The 19,190-nt window shown below is 40.8% G+C and overlaps 2 long non-coding RNA genes across 9 annotated transcripts in view; one reads left to right on the top strand and one right to left on the bottom strand.

The window, feature by feature from the left end:
- LOC134729764 (uncharacterized) overlaps positions 1–19,190 on the top strand; it is a 289,580-nt gene that overhangs the window by 12,572 nt on the left and 257,818 nt on the right. The gene's annotated exons all lie outside the window — the stretch shown is intronic.
- The window catches only part of LOC129395348 (uncharacterized), a 270,621-nt gene that overhangs the window by 245,992 nt on the left and 5,439 nt on the right, over positions 1–19,190 (bottom strand). The window lies entirely within an intron of this gene.

Genomic DNA, 19,190 nt, shown 5'->3' with positions numbered 1-19,190 from the left:
AAACCTTTCTAGAAGTTCTTGCTACCGAGTTGGCTCTCCTCCCTCTGACTATTGTTTGAGGCTATAAACACTGCTCTAGATATTCCCAACTGTCCTGGCTGAGATCCCACTCTGCAAATTGTGGTCAGATTCCCTCAAAACCTATTCTAGTTAATGGGTGTTTGCTTGGTCCAACTTCTTCTCCCTTCATGCTTTGTGGCTGAATCCATCCATGATTTATCTTTGTAGATGATGTGAGGGTTTTTGCAAAAAGCCCTATCTCCAAAATCTCCATCAATGATACCTGAAATTTCCTGCTATTAGAGATTCAGTACTTTGACATAGGATATTGTCTATAGGTAATGTCTGTAAGAATGCATATATTCCAGGTGTCTCAGGGTGTTCTAGGATAAGCTGTGGTAATGAGTAAACCCAAATATGTAATAGCTCAATATAATAGTTTATTTCTTGCTCACATAGCAATCCCGTGTGGGTTCTCAAGTCAGCAGGGTGGTTCTCCTCCCCACAGTCATTTTGAGATTCAGGTTTTCCCCATTTTGTGGCCCCTCAATTCCCTAGGGCCTCATTGGCATCTAGACACTGCTGGTGGAAGAAAAGAGCCAGACTGGAGAGTAAGACCTTTTTCTTAAAAGCTTTGACCTGAAGGTGGCGCCCTGTACCTAGTCTCACATGCCATTGGTCAAGATTCAACCACATGTTCACATCTAATTGCAAAGGAGGCTGGGGAATGTAGTCTAGTCATTTTGCCAGGAAAAATATGGGAGAATAGATTTTGGAGGACAGCTAACAGTTGCTGCCATACCAAATAAGCATAACATGCTAACTTGTTTTCAGTCTTTAATGCCCTGACACAGTTTGGCTAATTAAATTGCTAATATCTTGGAAAACAGATGACAAAATAATAGGATATGAGCTAGGCCAGGGGAACAAAGTAGAGGAGTGTAGAGAATACATAGCCAAACATGGTTCATTGAATGGAAAGGTCAGATTTGAGGTGAAAAATTTGCAGAGATAGGACTCTTAGAAAGTCAGGGGTCAGGCCGGGCACAGTGGCTCATGCCTGTAATCCCAGCATTTTCGGAGGCCGAGGCTGGTGGATCACTTGAGCCCAGGAGTTTGGGAGCAACCTGGGTGACATGGTGAAACTGCATCTCTACTGAAAATACAAAAATCAGTAGGGCATGGTGGCGCCTGCCTGTAGTCCCAGCTACTATAGAAGCTAAGGTGGGAGGATTGCTTGAGCCTGGGAGGTGGAGGCCGCAGTGAGCCATGATCATACCACTGCACTCCAGCCTGGATGACAGAGCGAGACTCTGTCTTAAAAAAAAAAAAAAGAAAGGAAGAAAGGGGTCAATGTGAGGGTACTGGGAACAGGAGAGACAAGGGGATAGAAACAAAGTAAAGATGAAAAGGATGTCTCAGTTTGTTTCAGGTTAGCCTTGCTTCTACACTCAAAATGCTTGCCAGGTGAGGGTCTTCAAAATGTGAATAATCCAGTGTTGTATTTAGTTCTGTGTCATCTGTCTTTGTGAAAGAGAGGGAGCCGAATACTCCCAAAGCCCAGGTTCTTAGTGTATTCCACCAGGTTCCTGATCTTATAAGATTGTTCAACTTAGTACAAAACCAGAAGAATTAAAATCCCATCAATTTCACCATTCTTTGGTCTTTGCTCAGGTCACAATGAAAGGATAGTTTTCTTACAGCTATTCGTTTGGTGTCAGGCTACCCACTGGGAGCCTTATTATATATGAAGCAAAATCTCTTCATATAGGAATGGGTTCTGTTTCCTGTTGGACATGCCACTTTACACAAACAAGGACTGACCTCTAGTTCATTTATGTCCTCTTTTCCTCCACAGCCCTACAGACTGTGAGAGATTGACCCATGCCAGTGAACGGCCAACACATTCTTACCTAGTTGGGCCAGAGCATGAGTTGGTTCAGAAGGGAACAGGGAGGTGAGTGGGAGGCTGGAGGTTGTTATCTGCAGAGCTGTTAATGGAGCTGAATCTGATTTGTGTTTAGCCTGTAAGCACTTTGCAAAGGTAGATGGGAGGCAAAGGTCTGGAGATGCAGAGGCATAGAAACCATCGATTTTGCTTTTTAGCTTGTGTCCTGGATATGTGCACTGGGCAGCAAAAAAGAATCATTGAAGGTGGAGAGTCACAGGCAGTCAATCCATTCTGGATGAATAGATTTCTAAGGGTCTAAGGGCCTCATTAGTATAGACAGTTATCCATGTAATGTGATGTGAGGCGTGCTCCAAAATATCATTTTCTTGCAGTGCCTGAAATCCCATCATTAAAGATCACCCTTTGAAAACCTTTCAAAGCAATTATAATAAACTAAATTTTTTTAATAAGCAATTATGTAGCACTTACTATACACTAGGCACTATTCTAAAGGCTTTATAGATATTAACACACTTATTCCTTGTAACAACCCTATGAGGAAGATACTATGTTTAGTATCCTCATTTTACAGATGAGGAAACAGAGAGAGAGAGAGAGAGGCCCAAGAACACACAGCTAGTGAATGGCAGAGTCAATATTACAAACCCAGGTAGACTGGCTCCAGAGTCTGTACTTTTAACCATTATTCTACACTGCCTTTTATAGCATAGTATGTTACATTGATTTGGGGGAAGTGTAACCCATTCTAGCAGAAATTTATTAAACTAACCATACTATTACCCCTTCCACCTAGTAAAGAGCAGCAAGACTGTCAATGATTTGAAGGGAAGAGGCATAAGAGGTCCTGATGAGACTACTGGGGGGAAGAGGGTATCAGGATGAGGGTATTGTTAAAGGGCTAGATCCCCCCAGCACTTAGTCTCCCTAAACATGCATCACTCAAGGAAAAGTGCTTTATCTCTATCTTCTAGTTTGTATGAATTGGAGACAGGGTCTCACTCTGTTGCCCAGGCTGGAGTGCAGTAGCATGACCACAGACCACTGCAGCCTCAACCTCCCAGGCCCAAGCGATCCTCCCACCTCAGCCACTCAAGTAGCTGGTACCACAGGGACACGCCATCATGCTCAACTAATTTTTTTTTTTATTTTTGTAGAGACAGGGTCTCCCTATGTTCCCCAGGCTGGTCTTGAACTCCTGGGTTCAAGTGATCCTCCCGGCTCGGCCTCCCAAAGTGCTGGGATTACAGGCATGAGCCACCATGCCTCACTTCATCTCTTTTCTAAAAAACTGTATTTAGTATGCTCGGAGGTGGTATAGGCTGAATATGACACTAGGTAGACTCCCATCTACTCAGGGAACAAAGAATGGTTTGGGCTGATTGGGAATCCATGGGCAACCATTTGAAAACCATTTTCTGGTTCTGTAGTCGGAGTTAATGCATCTTGCTGTCCCAGGACAGCTCCATGGAGGCTGCTCTGACAGGATTACTTCCTCTTGCCTGACTTTTCCATGGATAATTTGGTACTGGACAGTGCTCTCTGATCACTCAGAGCTCCTGTTAGCTTTTTCCCATCTAGCTTCTTCCTTACACCATTGAAAAAGGGCCACTGTTGTCTCTGCAGAATGTTTTCACCTGATGTCACATAGCCCATGGCTTTCAGTGTATAGCTGGCTCTTTTACAATCCCTATCTGTGGCTCTTCAAATCTTCAATTCTTGTATTAGACCAAGCTTATCCAACCTGTGGTCCAACACAAATTCGTAAACTTTCTTAAAACATTATGAGATTTTATTGTGTGTGTTTTTTTTTTTAGCTCATCAGCTATGGTTAGTGTTAGTGTATTTTATGTGCGGCCCAAGACAATGCTTCTTCTTCCAATGTGGCCCAGGGAAGCCAAATGTTTGGACACCCCTGTATTAGACTGTATGTCTCACTAGGTGTTCCAGAGGAATATCTGGTGGAAAAGGAGAGGGGCATGATGATTTCGGTGGGTACTACCTCACCGGTCTTTGTCCCTGGAACAACTTTCATGGCTAGATACTATAACTAAGTTAGTCAGTTAGCAGAAATCTAAGCACCTACCATGTGCAGGATGCTGGATAAAGCACTGCATGCCCTAGGCAATCTGAGCTGACCTAACTTGGTCATTAAGTTCTCTTCTAGAAAAAGAACAAATACTGTTCTCTTGACTGACAGACTTTTCATTCCCTGTGCATAACTGAGGATCCAGCTTCTACACTTTGGCGCTGAGCTCGTTGTCTTCATAATTAATGCTAAAAACAGCAGATTTGGAAAGAACACGGGAACGAGAGGCTAAGTCTCCAGAGGGAGCCTTAGAAGTGGACTTGGTGCTTTTCCCCCTCACAATATTAATCCCCTATGGTCACGTGCAGGGAATACAAATGCCCTTCTCAGGCCCTCAGGTTCAACTTCACCATAAGACAATTGACCTATCGCCACGGTGAGGAGCAAAGCCTCAAACAAAGCAGCTGCCGAAAGGACTTTGTCAAGCTGGAAATGAATTATTAATATGGCTCTGAAAGGGAACAGCATTGGAAACCAGTCTCTTTATTATTTACATTAATGAGCTGGAAGACGATGCAGTGAGCAAAATCCCAAGTTTGGAGAATGCTACATTCTGAAGGGCAACAATGAGTGAAGAAACAATGAAATCCAGCAAATGTAAATGCAGACTACTGTCTCTGAACAAAAAGCGCAAAGAGGGAGCGTTTTCAGAGCAGGAAAGGGCTAACGCAGGGCAGCAAGTCATTACTGAAATTCCCTACCGTCAGTTTGTTTGAGAATGAAGCTCAGACTTAGGAAGACAAGAAAAAAAAATGCCTCACATTGCCTGCTGGACAGACACAATGCTATACACCTATCAAAGGAGGCGGCATTATCTCTATTAGAGATGTGTGCCCAGTACAATATGCCATTCATTTCTTATCTAGGTTGAACGGGAAAGTCAATTATTCTAATACAATATCATATTCTGCTCCTCAGAGAGATTCGGAGTCTTCACAGCTTGATTGGCAGAGGAGTACGTGTGTGTGCAGGCTTTCTGTATACTTCCTCTAATGCTAATTGCTTTCTTTTTGCTACATACAGAGCCCTGTTTCCCACCAATACCCCCGCCCCACTCCCCATCATCATAAATAATCTTTTGATTAACCTTCTCTTTTTTTCACAACAGCCATATAGTCTAAATGTTTCTCCCTGTTAGCCCCAGCCTGGCAATGCCAGAATTGATGTCTGCCTTCACAGGAAGCATAACAATCTCCTAAGATGAGAGATGCAACAACATTTTGCGCCACTAAATTAGATCCTTCCCCGGATGGGTATTTCTATTTTATCTGAATTGTACTTTGTCCTATTATATCTCTTGGTTGCTGGAAATTTGGTCACTTACCTTCCTCTGCATTTCTGCCTTTTAGAGAGCTCCCAACTTCCGCCTCTTTTTGTCTTCAAACATTTGTGGCCTTTTGGTTACTGGTTGTTTATCAGGCTTTGGACCCACTAGTTGCCTTCACTTTTCCTGCCCTCCTTTGCTCTGGCTCTAGCTTGCCTACTTGGCCTAGTCCCATTACCTGCTCTGATTTCTAGAACCTGCATAATCTCTATCAAATTTCCTTACTTATCTGGGCTGCCTTCTGTCCTAGGTACTACTTTGACCTGCTATAATCAATACTTTGGAATGATGCTATTATGGGGACTTTTCCTTGTACAACTCCGTACCATTTCTTGCTAGTAAGTCTTTGAGTCAATTTGGGGAGAGAGAGGAGGATGGCTGAGGGGGGTGTGTGTGTGTAGCCATTTGGAAGTTACTCTGAATACTTTTTGTTAAATACCTATTGCAGCAAGACAGGACATTTTAAAATAATCTTAAACAGTGTCAATAATATTGGTTTACAGTGATAGACTTGGGCTGCAGCTATCCTAATCCTGAATCTTGCATCAGAAAGGCCTTTGGCAATATTGAGGAAAGGTTTCATTTGATTTAGCTGCTCCTATTGGTGAAGCATAATATAGTGCATATGCATATGTTTTTCTTGAAGTAGCAACAGTTATGGATGATCTTAAATGATCTTTGGCATTTTAGACTTTAAAAATTGCTTTCAAATATATTATCCTGTTTAATCCTTTTATTAGGTTGAACCATGTGAAGCTGCTGATATTTGAGCATTTTGACCTACAGAAATGAAATGGCAATTTCATACAGCTCACTCTAATAGTTTACAGATGAGCAAATTGAGGCTTAGCAAGATGAAGTGGCTTCTCCAAGGTCATTCATTTCCACCCTAAGTAGTAGAGCTGGGGCTCAAATTCTCCTGTCTCACTCTCATTTTCTCCCTTGCTCTGTACCTTTGTTGCAAGTTCAAGATTCTCTAAAAAGCACTGGCCACAAATTCCAGAGTTCAAGTACAAGTTTTTACGTACAGTGGCCCACTGGAACAAATGATTTTGAAATGCTGCTGGACATTTTAAGAATAGTCTTAAAAACCTCAAATTGGCAAAGAAAAAAATTAATAAATCATCACACAAATAGTAATATCCTCGCTGTGTGTTCTCTGGTTTGGAATATGACAGTATCTGGATATCTGTCTTACTCTTATTTATCCCTTGATCCCTATCTTTTAAAACAATTTATTTGCTGTGTCTTTTTTTCTCATCTTCTCTCCTTACTGCCTCCCACCGTCCTGGCCCCTGCCATTTATTTGTTTTGAGCTTAAATTAAGCTCTTGAGCTTCCTTCTTTCTTTAGTGCTTTCTTTCTTGGCCAAGACCTGATTGTACCACTGACCGCAATTGAATTCAATTCATTTCACCAAATAACATTGTAGAACAGGAAAACTGGAGTGTGGAATTAGACATCCCAGTGGGAGCCACAGTCACTTGTTCTCTGAGAGCTTCCTGTTTTCTCACCTGTCTGGAAGGTTCAGGAAGAGGCTGACAGGTGCCCAGTCTTGCACTGCGGCTAATGCTGTCCCAAGGGAACACCCTTCAGACTTGAACAGCCTCCTCTCTCTGCTGGGCCGTAATATTATTGTGAAGTGGTGCTTTATACTTAAGTCAAACTGGAGAGTACCGTGCATTTTAACAAGCACCCTAATGAGCATTAATTTTTGATGTTCTTCGTTAACAAGCATTATAAGCTATGACAAATTTTGGTTTGACTTTGTGCCAAAATGAGGGCGAGTTGTTGTTTAAAGCTGTAAATCTAAAAGCTTCCCCTGGGACTTGGAAGGCTGCTCATTAATACTTCTGGAGCTCGCAAAGTCAGATGAGACAAATATATGGCTGGATCTGGTTTCCACTGCCTCTTCTCCTGCCTGCCTTCATTACGTCTTTCTTTTCTAAGCGGACTGTCTCCCTAACTGCACCCCACCCCACCCCCCCGCCGCGCGCGCGCGCACACACACACACACACACACACACTCAAAATCACTTTTCACTTCAGACTGTTGGAAAAAATGCTCACATCTTGGGAGTTACTAGACCTAGTAATTGCCTGCAAATTTCAGATAATGAAACTTCCAGCTTCAAAACGCAAATGCTTGGCAGGGATAAATAGATGGATGGAAAGATGTTTCTTTTAATTGAGAATTGGAAACTTCATTAGAATTTTTTTTAAAGAAGCCACATTCTGTTCTACTGCTTGTTGTTAAATAAGAAAAGTGCAAGCAATGATGTGTTTAAGGTGCATATCAAACCCAAAGGAAGAAGAGGCATGCTAGGAGGGGCATGAAAAGGTTTTTTGGCTCCAAACTTGCTTTCCCTTGGGCCTGGCAAAGTGCCCAAATTCCTGTCATTAGATTGCCTGTTTAGGGTGTTCTGTTTTAATAGAGCGAATGCTTTGTATTACCTGGGAGGGGTAATCCATTAGTTACCTGGTAACAGAATTTGATTATTTAATTACACTCATTGCCACCCTGCAGACTTTGGAATAAAGGGCTTAAAATATAGAATGTGCAGCCGGGCGCGGTGGCTCATGCCTGTAATCCCAGCACTTTGGGAAGCTGAGGTGGGCAGATCACTTGCGGTCAGGTGATTGAGACCATCCTGGCCAACATGGTGAAACCCAGTCTACTAAAATACAAAAATTAGCTGGGTGTGGTGGCATGTGCCTGTAATCTCAGCTACTCGGGAGGCTGAGGCACGAGAATCGCTTGAACCCAGGAGGCAGAGGTTGCAGTGAGCTGAGATTGTGCCACTGCACTGCACTGCACTCCAGCCTGGTGACAGAGTGAGACTCCGTCTCAAAAAAAAAAAAAAAAAATATATATATATACACACACACACACATATATATATACACATATATATACACACACGCACACACATATATATGTATATAGAATGAGCATACTTCCTTGGAAGTATAATGCTGGGGTTCCTTCCCCACCTGATGAGATGCCCTGGATAGCCTAGGGCAGTCAAGGGGCAGGAGGTTTTGAAGTATCTAGGTGTGGATAGGAACTGAATAGTAACTTTCTGCTGCTTTCTAAATTTCCATGAATCTGTCACAGATATTTTCATGCATTATCTACCAAAATGAGGATGAGGGCTAGACCTAGAATATAGAGATTGAGAATAAGGGCTTTAGCTTCAGATAGTACTGGGTTCAAGTCCCAGCTCAACCAATTTCTAGCTGTTTGATCACGGAGCAGTCGCTTAACCTTTCTGAGCCTCAGCTTCCTCATCAGGGAAATGGGACTACCCTTAGCATCTAACTCACAGGATTGTGGTATGGATTAACATGAGTTGATTTGTGCAAAGTGAACAGTACAACATCTGACAGATAGTAAACATTCAAAATATAGTGGATGTTGTTCTTTTGTAAAATGGTCTTTATGGTCTGATGTGTGGAATACGCAAGCCTCAGGATCATGTCTGTCTTGGTCTGTCTTCATCTCTCTGTTACTTGTTTTGTTCATTACCTTCAATGTGTGTTATCTGTCGTGGGGTATTTATCTTTCTCAGATGATCTTCCTTCATCAGCCATTGTGTTCTCAGGTCTATCTCCCCTGGCTGCCTTCTCAATGTGTTCTTGTAGATGATTCACACTGCTTAGGGAAACCCTAATGAGTTCACAGCACATCTGCCTTCCTGATCAAAGAAGGGATTTCAAATCCAAAATGAAACGGCTTTTGGATTAGCTGTGACATTATTTCCCCTTCTATTGCTGCCCATAATAAAAGCTGTCCTCTCAATATGTTACCTTCTTACCTGCCAGTGATGTGGAAAGAATAAATAAGAGAGTAACTTGGTATAGAGGAAGGTGGCAGGGAAGAGGGGAGTGGAGTTTTTCAGGGATTCTCTCTGTTGTTGTAAAACCTGGGAGTAAATTTTGGCAGTGCTTGTAGGCATGCGGCTACATTGAATGTGACAGGCAGATTCAGTCAATTGACACTTACTTACTTTTTTTGTGTCCAACCCTGTGCTGGGTGCCCCAGAGCTATTAAGACTTATGAGATATATTCCTGACCTAAAATTGCTTAAAATTAAGCTTGGAAGTTGAGATTGTGACTCATAAAACTGTTAGGTAAAAATAAAGCAGGGAAAATTTTATGGGGGAAATAAGAACTGAGCTAGGCCTTGGAGGTTGAGTTTGGATAGCAGAGGAGGGTGCAAGACATGTTAGTTATATGTATATTGGTGACGGCTGGAAATAAGTGGACATAGTGATAATAGAAAGCCCAGGAAAAGGAATGAATGTGATGTGTGCAGAAGGTTGGGAGGAGATCAGGTTGACAGGAGCAGAAAGTGCCTGGTGGAGAGCAGTAAGAAATATTACTAAAAGCATAACTATGGCCAGCTGCCAAAGGATTTTGACAGACAGGCTGAGGACTTTGACTTTATACAATAGGTGACAGGGAATCATTATACGTTGTGAAATAGGAACGTAATAGGATTGGAGCAGAGAGATACTCGGGGTGGGGATTGGGTGGGAGGCTGCTGTAATGGTATAGGGCTTGCTACTCAAGCAAGGTCCAGCAGCATTAACATCTGTATCCTCTGGGAGCTTATTAGGAATGCAGAATTTTTTTAGGCTCCATCCCAGATATACTGTCTGGGCCACAGACCAGTACTGATCCGTGACCTGTTAGAAACTTGGCCACACAGCAGGAAGTGAGCAGCAGGCAATTCAGCATCACCACCCGAGCTCCGCCTCCTGTCAGATCAGCAGTGGCATTAGATTCTCACAGAAGCATGATCCCTATTGTGAACTGCACATGCGAGGGATCTAGGTTGCACACTTCTTATGAGAATCTAATGCCTGATGTTCTGTCACTGTATATATTACATATAATAATATATACATGTATATACATTATATATTACAATGTAATGATAATAGAAATAAAGTGCACAATAAATGTAATGCACTTGAATCATCCTGAAACCAGCCTGCCTTCCCCCCAGTCCATGGAAAAATTATCTTCCACGAAACTGGTCCCTGGTGTCAAAAAGGTTGGGGACCACTGGTCTAAGTTATCTGCTGCTGCTTAACAAACCACCTTAAAACTTGATAGTTTAAAACCACAGACATGTATATCTCATAGTTTCTGTGGTCAGGAATCAGGGATAATTTAGCTGGGTGGTTCTGGCTCAGAGACGGTTCTCTCATGAGGTTATACTCAAGATTTTGGTTAGAGCTGTAGTCATCTGAACACTTGACTGGGGGCTGAAGGACCTACTTCCAAACTTGCTCATGTGGCCATTGGCAAGAGGCTTCAGTTTTCACTAGTTGTGGACTGGAGGCTTCAGGTTGTTACTATGTTGGCCTCTCCATAGCCTGCCTGAGTGAATTCTCAACATGGTAACTGTCTTCACCCAGAGTGAGTAATCCAAGAGAGAGAGAGAAAGAGACAGAGGGAAACCAAGACAAAAGCAACACTGTCTTCTATAATCTAATCTCACAGATAGTCTACTATCACTTTCTGACCTTATGTTCTTGATCATGCAGGCCAACCCTGATACAATGTGGGAGAGGACTACACAGGAAGAGATAGCAGGACATGAGGTCACTGAAGACTATTTTGTAGGCCGGCTACCATACCTACTGATTCAGAATCTGTATTTAACAAGCTCTTCAGCTGATACATATGCACATTATGCCCATTAACGTTTGAGAAGTGCTGGTCTAAGCCAATATACCTGTTAATAGCAAATAGTCAAGAAGAGACATGTAAAAGGATACATTGATGGATTTGGTGGGTGTAGGGGATGAAATAGATAGAAGAGTCAAAGTTAAGTGTCAAGTTTCTAGCTTGGGAGATAAAAATAGAGAGGTTGAGATGAGAGGGGGATGACATGCTCACTTTGATGTGCTGAGTTTGAGGCAATGGGATATCTAGATTTGAAACTTTGAGAATGTGGTGTTGGCATCCGTGAAAGGTGGATTAGGGAGTGAGCAGCAGAAAGAAGGCTGTGAAGGCTGTGAAGTCATGAAACAGTGTAGAAAGTTAGAGACAAGTAAAGGGACTGGGGTAAAGAAAGGAACGGGATAGTAAACTTAATAAGAAGCAATAGTGGAAGGCATGGAAAGTGAAGATGATGGGCCAAAACAAAGGATGGGTAGAGAGGAGATGAGTCCAGGTAAGTTGAGGGTGCTAGGGAATAGAACTCACTTACACTTTAAATATCATGTACTTAAAAAACAATAGGTATTATATAAGCATTTGGTAGAATATTCCACAGGTATAAATCTCCTTTTATTTTTGCCCTTTAGCTAGATGCAACTTTTTATATGTAACCTCCCAGGCATATTCTCCGCTATTTATTTATTTAACAAATGCTTAAATAGTACTTACTATGTGTCTGAGGTACTATTCTAAGACTTTGAGAATATTGACTCATTTAATCCTCAAAACAGCTCAGTGAGGTAGGTACTGTTATTAATTCCACTTTACAGATGAGGAGACTGAGGCACGAAGAAATCCAGTTATTACATGGTAGAGCCAAGATTCAGATCCAGGCTGGTTGCTTCAGAATCCATGCTCTTAACCATTATGCTCTGCTGCCTTTCACATGCAGATATATATTATTTTGTCCCAGCTTTGAGACAAATGGTAGCATACTATATACTATAAACATTGTTATATTCCTTGCTTTTCCACTTAAGTATATATTTTGGAAAGGATTTTCTACCAGTAACATACAGATGTCGATTTGGATCTACCATAATTTATAAAAATGTTTCCTATTGATAAACATTTGAACTTTTTTCAGTAAATACTCCAATTAATACCTTTATATATTTGTCATTTATTATGCATGAACACTTCTATAGAATAAATTCCTAAAAGTGGAATTGCTAGGTCCAAAGGTAAGTGCATTTCAAATTTTGGTAGGTATGGCAAACTTGCTGTCCATACAGGTTGTGCCAATTTACATTCCCCTCAACAACTCATAAGAGTGACTGTTACCCCACAGCCTTACCAGCGCAAGGTGTTAGGAAACTTTCTTTTAATCATCACCAATCTGACAGGTGGAAAATCATCTCAATGAGGTTTTTAATTTACATTTTTCTTATTATGGATGAAGTTGAGCAACTATACTACATTTAATTGAGTATTTCATTTCCTACAAATAATCTGTTTATTATCCTTGACCGTTTGCAATTTGCCTGTTGATCTTCTAAAATTGATTTACAGGAGATCTTTTTATATTAAGAAAGTTCATTCCTTTTCTGTAATATAAATTGCAAATGTTTCTGTCTGTGAATTTTTTTTAACATCACGGAATTTTTGCACTGAAAAAATATTTATTTTCTTTTTTGGCTTATGGATTTTGTGTCATACTTAGAAAAAACTTCTCTCCATTCCAAGATTATTTTAAAATGACCTTTCTTCTACTCTTTTTCATAGTTTTATTTTTTATGCTAAAACACTGACCCATCTGGAATTTGTTTTGGGTCAGATGTGAGTTGTGGATTCAACTTTACTCTTCTAGGTTTCTGCCCAATTGTCTCAATACTATTTAATCAACTATCTCTTCCCCATAAATGTAAATACCACCTTTAGCATATACTAAGCTCCTGTATGTGTTTGGGTTTAGTTCTGGACTTTCTAGGCTGTTCCATTGAGGAATCACTCATATTTTGAAAGGACTCTTTAGCTTATAAAATGATTCCTAAAGGAATCCTATATATATCAGAATTGTCGTTTGTATTTTTAAGTATTTGTTTATACAACATTTAGTACTTTGGCAAGGAAGATTGGGGGAAGGGGGAGGAGGCAGTGAAGCTTAAGACTAATTTGTTAGGAAAAAGTATATATTGACAGTCCATCTGAAATTTTCATGTAAATCACTGAGAAAATAGGAGTTGATTTACAGAAAGAGCAAGGAACACCGTGTTTATCTAAAATGTGAGATGCCTCTACAAAGCCACTCACAAAGTGCTATTTCAGAATATGCACAGTGGGTGACAACATTGGCTTTGGAGTTGGTCTGCCAGGGTTCAAATCCTAGCTATAAATAATGTCAATAGTAATACCTCGAAGAAATGCTGTGGCTATTCTCCAAGGGCCCCAGTGTACTTCCTTGCCTATACATTCTGCCACAGCTCTTTTGAAACATAGCTTAATAGATTTACTTGGTCTAAGTCTATTTGACTTTGACTATTTGACCTGGTAGATTTGAGCCCACACTACCACTGTTACTTGCTTGCTTAATTTGGTGCAGGAGTAGCCAAACTACTGCCAGCAGGTCGAATCCACCCTACGGCCTGTTTTTGTACTCAAGATTTTTTTTTTGCTTTGAAATGGGGTCTCCCTCTGTGGCACAGGCTGGAGTGCAATGGCATGATTTTGGCTCACTGCAGCATCAATCTCCTGGGCTCAAGTGACCCTCCCACCTCAGCCTTCTGAGTAGCTGGGACTGTAGGTGTGTGCCACCATGCCTGGCTAATTTTTAAATTTTTTTGTAGAGATAGGGTCTCTCTATGTTGCTCAGGCTGGTCTTGAACTCCTGGGCTCAAGCAATCCTTCCGCCTAGGACTCCCAAGGTGCTGGGATTACAGGAATGAGCCACCGCGCCCAGCCTGTACTCTCAATTTCAGAGGATTGTAAAAAAAAATCAAAACAAACAAAAGAAGAATATGTGACAGAGGCAGTATGTGACCTGCAAAGCCTAAAATCTTTACTATCTGGCTTTTTGTGCAAAATGTTTGCCAGCCCCTGTCCTGAGTCTGGATTTGTTGTTTATCTTGTAAAAATAATACTCAGCTTGCTAATAACAAAGTAAGCTGTCTGTTGCACTCCAAGAACAATTACAAGGCATTTGTATGGGATAAAAGTAGGGTCATGTTGGTTTATTCCCCACCGTGTAGCTGGTCCTACCCTCATTTTCATGTATCAGCTGATGGAGATTTAAAGACTCACAAGAGATTTTCCTTTGCATGACTTTGAGACAGGATTTGTGGTTAAAAATCTGAGGGAGCTTTCAAAACAGACTTTTCAGGCTGCAACCCATCCCTGTTGCAGGCTTGTTTAGAGTAAGTCAAAATAATTAGACATCAATTTATTTTTAAACCATCTATTTTCTTCTTGTTGGTTTTATTGTGCACTCATAATGAATCATTTCCCTCTGCCTTTCTCCTCCTCTCTTCTGTGCATGCACACGCATGTACATACTCTCCTTAGCTAAATCTCTAGGGGCTACAATTTTTTCTTGGGTAGATGAAATCATTGAATTATAGACTATTAAAGCTTTCGTGATACTATATAATTTTAAAATAATATTTAGGGACTTCAGAGATAATTTTACACAAGTGCATTGTGTATAAAATTACACAAACCCAGGCTCACAATGTATACACCAATTAACTGGAGGCATGAGAGGTTTAATGACATGCCTAAGGTCACACAACCAGGAAAGGACAGAGCTGGACTAGAGGATAGCTCTCCTGACTTTCAGTGCACAACTTTGCCTATTAGATTATGCTGTTTCATTATTAAAAAACTAAAGCATTTGCCCTGCTGTGTATGTCTCCTCTGTTCTCTAAGGCACTAAAAGCAGGCGGGGTTGGAAAGTAAATGCAAAGTCAGAGACTGTCCTTTTAGCTTGTTCTCTCTTCCTTTGAGTTCAGATTGGACCTGTCAGTGTTACCAGTTTCTCTCCCCATACTCCAGGGTAAGGAGAAAAATAGTCTACTAATTTTTATTCTTTTATTTGCTAATTATACCAGTATTGCTGCGACTGCCCATCTTATAGTTTGTTTTGCGAGCCAAAGCTATTGTTGGTTCTTTAGAGATGAACTCTGTTCTGTTTTTCTTCCCAAATATTTCATTATTTCCAATCTTATCTGAAATCGAATTAGTTGGATTACCTTTATTAAACTGGAGACCCTCCCCACTGCGCGGTTCTGCTAATTTCAACCTAGGTGTACTTTAGCAAGTAGGAGCTGCAATTTCCAGCTTTCATATCTGGGTTTTCACTCCCAGATCTTCTTTGAGCTCAAACTCAATCTGCCTCTCTTGTTCTTCTCCCCTAGAAATGTGTTTAAAAGACTTTTGAGCAAGCTCTTAGCAAAGGCTTCTTTGTCTGTCAATGGGAAGATAAACAGTATAGAGTGTAAACACTTCACTTTAAAAGATACTTAGTTCATTCTTTCACATCTCTAGAGACCTAAAAGAATTTTTTTTCCCCAAGGTAGAGCATACTCTAGTGGTATTTAACAAGTGGAAACTGTAGAGTGATAGAGTGTAACTGAAGTGGACAAAGATTCTCCCTTTTTCAAATTCATAAGAATATCCTTGACTGAATTCAGAGAACCCTCCATATTTCGAGCAGGCCTCTTAGGGCTTTCAGTGTCTCAGTTCAAACCCCAAGCTTTTCAGGGAGCATTTAACATGAGCTATACCTTCACAGCCAAATCATTTTCCATATTTCTTAAACTGTGATATAACACTGATGATTTGGAATAACTGATTGAGATGGTGAGCAGAGACCAGTCTGAATTAATGAAGCATTTTAATGTTGTATTGCCTCGGATATAGGTCTCTAGAGGAGTCACTTAAAAATATTAATAAGAATTATTCTTGTGTTTGACATAAGTGGTTACTTGAATATTTCCTTGAATAAATGAAGCATCTCCCTTATTATCTTGTTTACAACACCCACTGGTTAAGTCATCACCAATTCCGTGTGTGTAGAGTTCAAATTAGTGGTTCCCTCATGTGAACCAGGCTCATTCCATGGATTACAATTATGCTACAGTCATTTACATGTACACCCACACACCCAGATCCCATGCAAAGGGATGCATCTTGTATCTATAAAGGCACAAAAGATAGATGGCTTTATGCATTTTAGAAGAAAAAAATGGATGCCACGATATGTAGAGGGAGGCAGGATTTTTTTCTTAAAAAAGCAAATATCTACCTCTGGGCACTGGGCACCTCTACCTGGCCTCATGCTACTTTTCTGACTTTTTCATTCAACGTTCATTGATCCAGTGCCCACTCTACCCAGGCACTATCTTTTGTCCTATGCCTCACAAGGCCCTTTTCTTTACCAACCCTTTAGTTAAAGTGAGAGGCGTGAAGGTTGGTTGAAGCCTTCTTTGTAGCTCCTGCTGCTGATGATCATTGGCTTCACTTCGCTTCACTTCCCCCATTCGTTACTTTGACACTTGGTGAGTTGAGATCCACCTTCCCCCACCCTACTCACTGCTTTGAAAAGCAGCAGTGTCTTTAACCAAGTAGCAGGAATTCACTGAGTAAAGTGACATATATGCAGCAGGTGCTAAATGGGGGCCCACTGTGATGACTCAGTCAGTACTGTATTTTGAGAGAGAGTGGAAGGCCCTGAAAGAGGACATCTTTGAGATTGTATGCAGAGGATGGTGAGGTGTCCCAGGCTGGGAACCTCCGTTGTGATACTGACATTTTTAAGTTTCAGAGCTTTGGTTTATTGCAGATACAATTTAATAAAGCCAGTGATTCTTAACCTTTTGAACTTTCCACAGTCCAGCAATTTGATGACAGGAAAATATTTGAAGCAGGTATCCTGCTGCTATTGCCTTTTGATGGCTCATTCTCCCATTCATTCACACCCTTAAACAACTGACTTAGGCTCACACACGCCCGTCAGTTGGAGCTCTGCCTGGGCCTATTTTCTGTTGCAGATCTTCTTAATATCTCCACCACCCATCCTCAGTTAACTATAGATCTTCTTACTATCCCTATCACCTATCCTCAGTTACCTCTGTCATGAGACCTCTTCTTTTGAGTTTCCCATTATGCTCAATGAATGAAGGGTAATTGAGGCATGAGACACATGAATCCATGTGAATCTGTTGTTTCTCTCAAGCAAGAGTTCTCAATTAATTTCAATGTACATGATTCCAGAAGAGCCTAAATATTGAATCTTTGACTCTGAACTCTCCCATTGAATGGTGAAACTTTCAGGCATTTGACAAGCCAGTAAAAGAAATTTAGATGGTGGTGGTGGTATTGTTCTTTGGTATTTTCTTTCTTTTTTTTTTTTTCTTGGAAAGAACCACCTTCTCAGCCATGTGCAAAAATTCTGGTGAGCATTCTTCATACCCTTGGATGCCATGGCCCAAATGGTTGAGATTCCTCTTACACTGTATAGAAACACAGGTTCAAATAGGCGCAACCACTCTGGACTGGAGGGTGGAGGGCGATGCTCTAGCAAAGGCAATGGAAAAAGTCCCAATTCTTCAAAAGGAAGGCCTGATTCTGTATGGGTACTGCTGCCAATATTCATTTATTTTTGTTGCTACTGGAAGATGTATATATGCTATTCCAAGCAGAAAAGAGATTAGCACCCTTCCTACTGCCACCTTAAGTCACCAAGCCTCTTAATTCTATCTCCTCGATAAATTTTCTATCTTTCAATTACTTTCCACAGTCTTAGTTATTTATTAATGGCAGCAGATAACTCATTATTTTTCCTACTTCTCTCCACCATCTTTAGTTTCTCCCTCCTACAATCCTTTCAGTAGGCACTGAAAAATGTTTATTCAACCAAATGAAATGCCACAAATTCAGTTTTTTTCTAGGTCCATTATTGGGTCCATCTTGCTTAAACCCAGTCTGTAGCTCTTTGTTGCCTGATGAAATAGGCACAAGCTCCATAAACTGCTCTCTCCCTAGCCTTTTCAGCTTTGTTTCCCAATGTGCTCCAAGACAGACCTGAGGCTCCTATCACACTCAGTCCTTGTTCTTTCTCACTGATCAATGTTATCTTTGTGTCCACCCGCACCCTATTTGAAGTTTTTCTATTTATTTGCTTTAGGTTGAACTTTAGTCATTCTTCAAGATCTATTTAAATAAATGCTTTGCCTACTTTATATAAAATAGTCTCCTCCTGCCAGCCTTCCCTATTCCCCATCTTCCCTGTATTATTTTACCCAATGGCCCTTATCACCATCTGAGATGCATTTTACTAGTTTGTTTATTGTGTTCCCTCACTCCATTAGAATTTATGTTTCATGACCAGCCTGGGTTATGTGGTGATACCCTGTCTCTAGAAAGAACGTTCTAAAAATTAGCCAAGTGTGGTGGTGTACACCTGTAGTCCTAGCTACTTGGGAGACTGAGGCAGGAGGATCACTTGAGCCTGGGAGGTCAAGGCTGCAGTGAGCTATGATAATGCCACTACACTACAGCCTGGGCAACAGAGTGAGACCCTGTCTCAACAACAACAACAGCAAAAGAATTAATGTTCTATGATGGCAGGGACCTTTGTAGTTTTGATTACTGTTATATCCCCACTACCTAATAGGTTCTTTATAAATATTTTTGAATTAATGAAAAAATGAATATATGACATCATATTGTGTATCTCAGCTGGAAGTTCTATCTCTCTATGATGTTTTGGCACTTCATTTATATTGCACTTCTCATGTCGTGACTTGTACTATGAGTTTCTTGTTATTTTTATATACCTACATACATTTGTAATGTGATCAGGATAAAAAAGCCATTAATTTTGAAATTCAAAAAGTCTGAGTTAGACAATGAGATGCTATCACATACCCATCACTGTGACTACAATGTAAAAGATCAAGAAAATCAGGTGTTGATGAGAATGTGGAGGAATTGGAACTATCAAACTTTGCTGATAGGTGTGTTAAAATGGTACAACCACTTTTGGAAAAATGTATAGCAATTTCTTATAAAACTAAGCATACACACCCCATGACCTAGCAATTCCATTCTTAGGTATGTACTCAAGAGACATGAAAGTATATATCCACACAAAGACTTGTACAGGAATTTTCACAGCAGCAGTGCTCATAATA

Source organism: Pan paniscus, chromosome X (genome assembly GCF_029289425.2).
Source record: "Pan paniscus chromosome X, NHGRI_mPanPan1-v2.0_pri, whole genome shotgun sequence".
Taxonomy (NCBI): Eukaryota; Metazoa; Chordata; class Mammalia; order Primates; family Hominidae; genus Pan; species Pan paniscus.
Note: the sequence above shows the minus strand (reverse complement) of the source record. Positions and strands in the feature narration are given on the sequence as shown.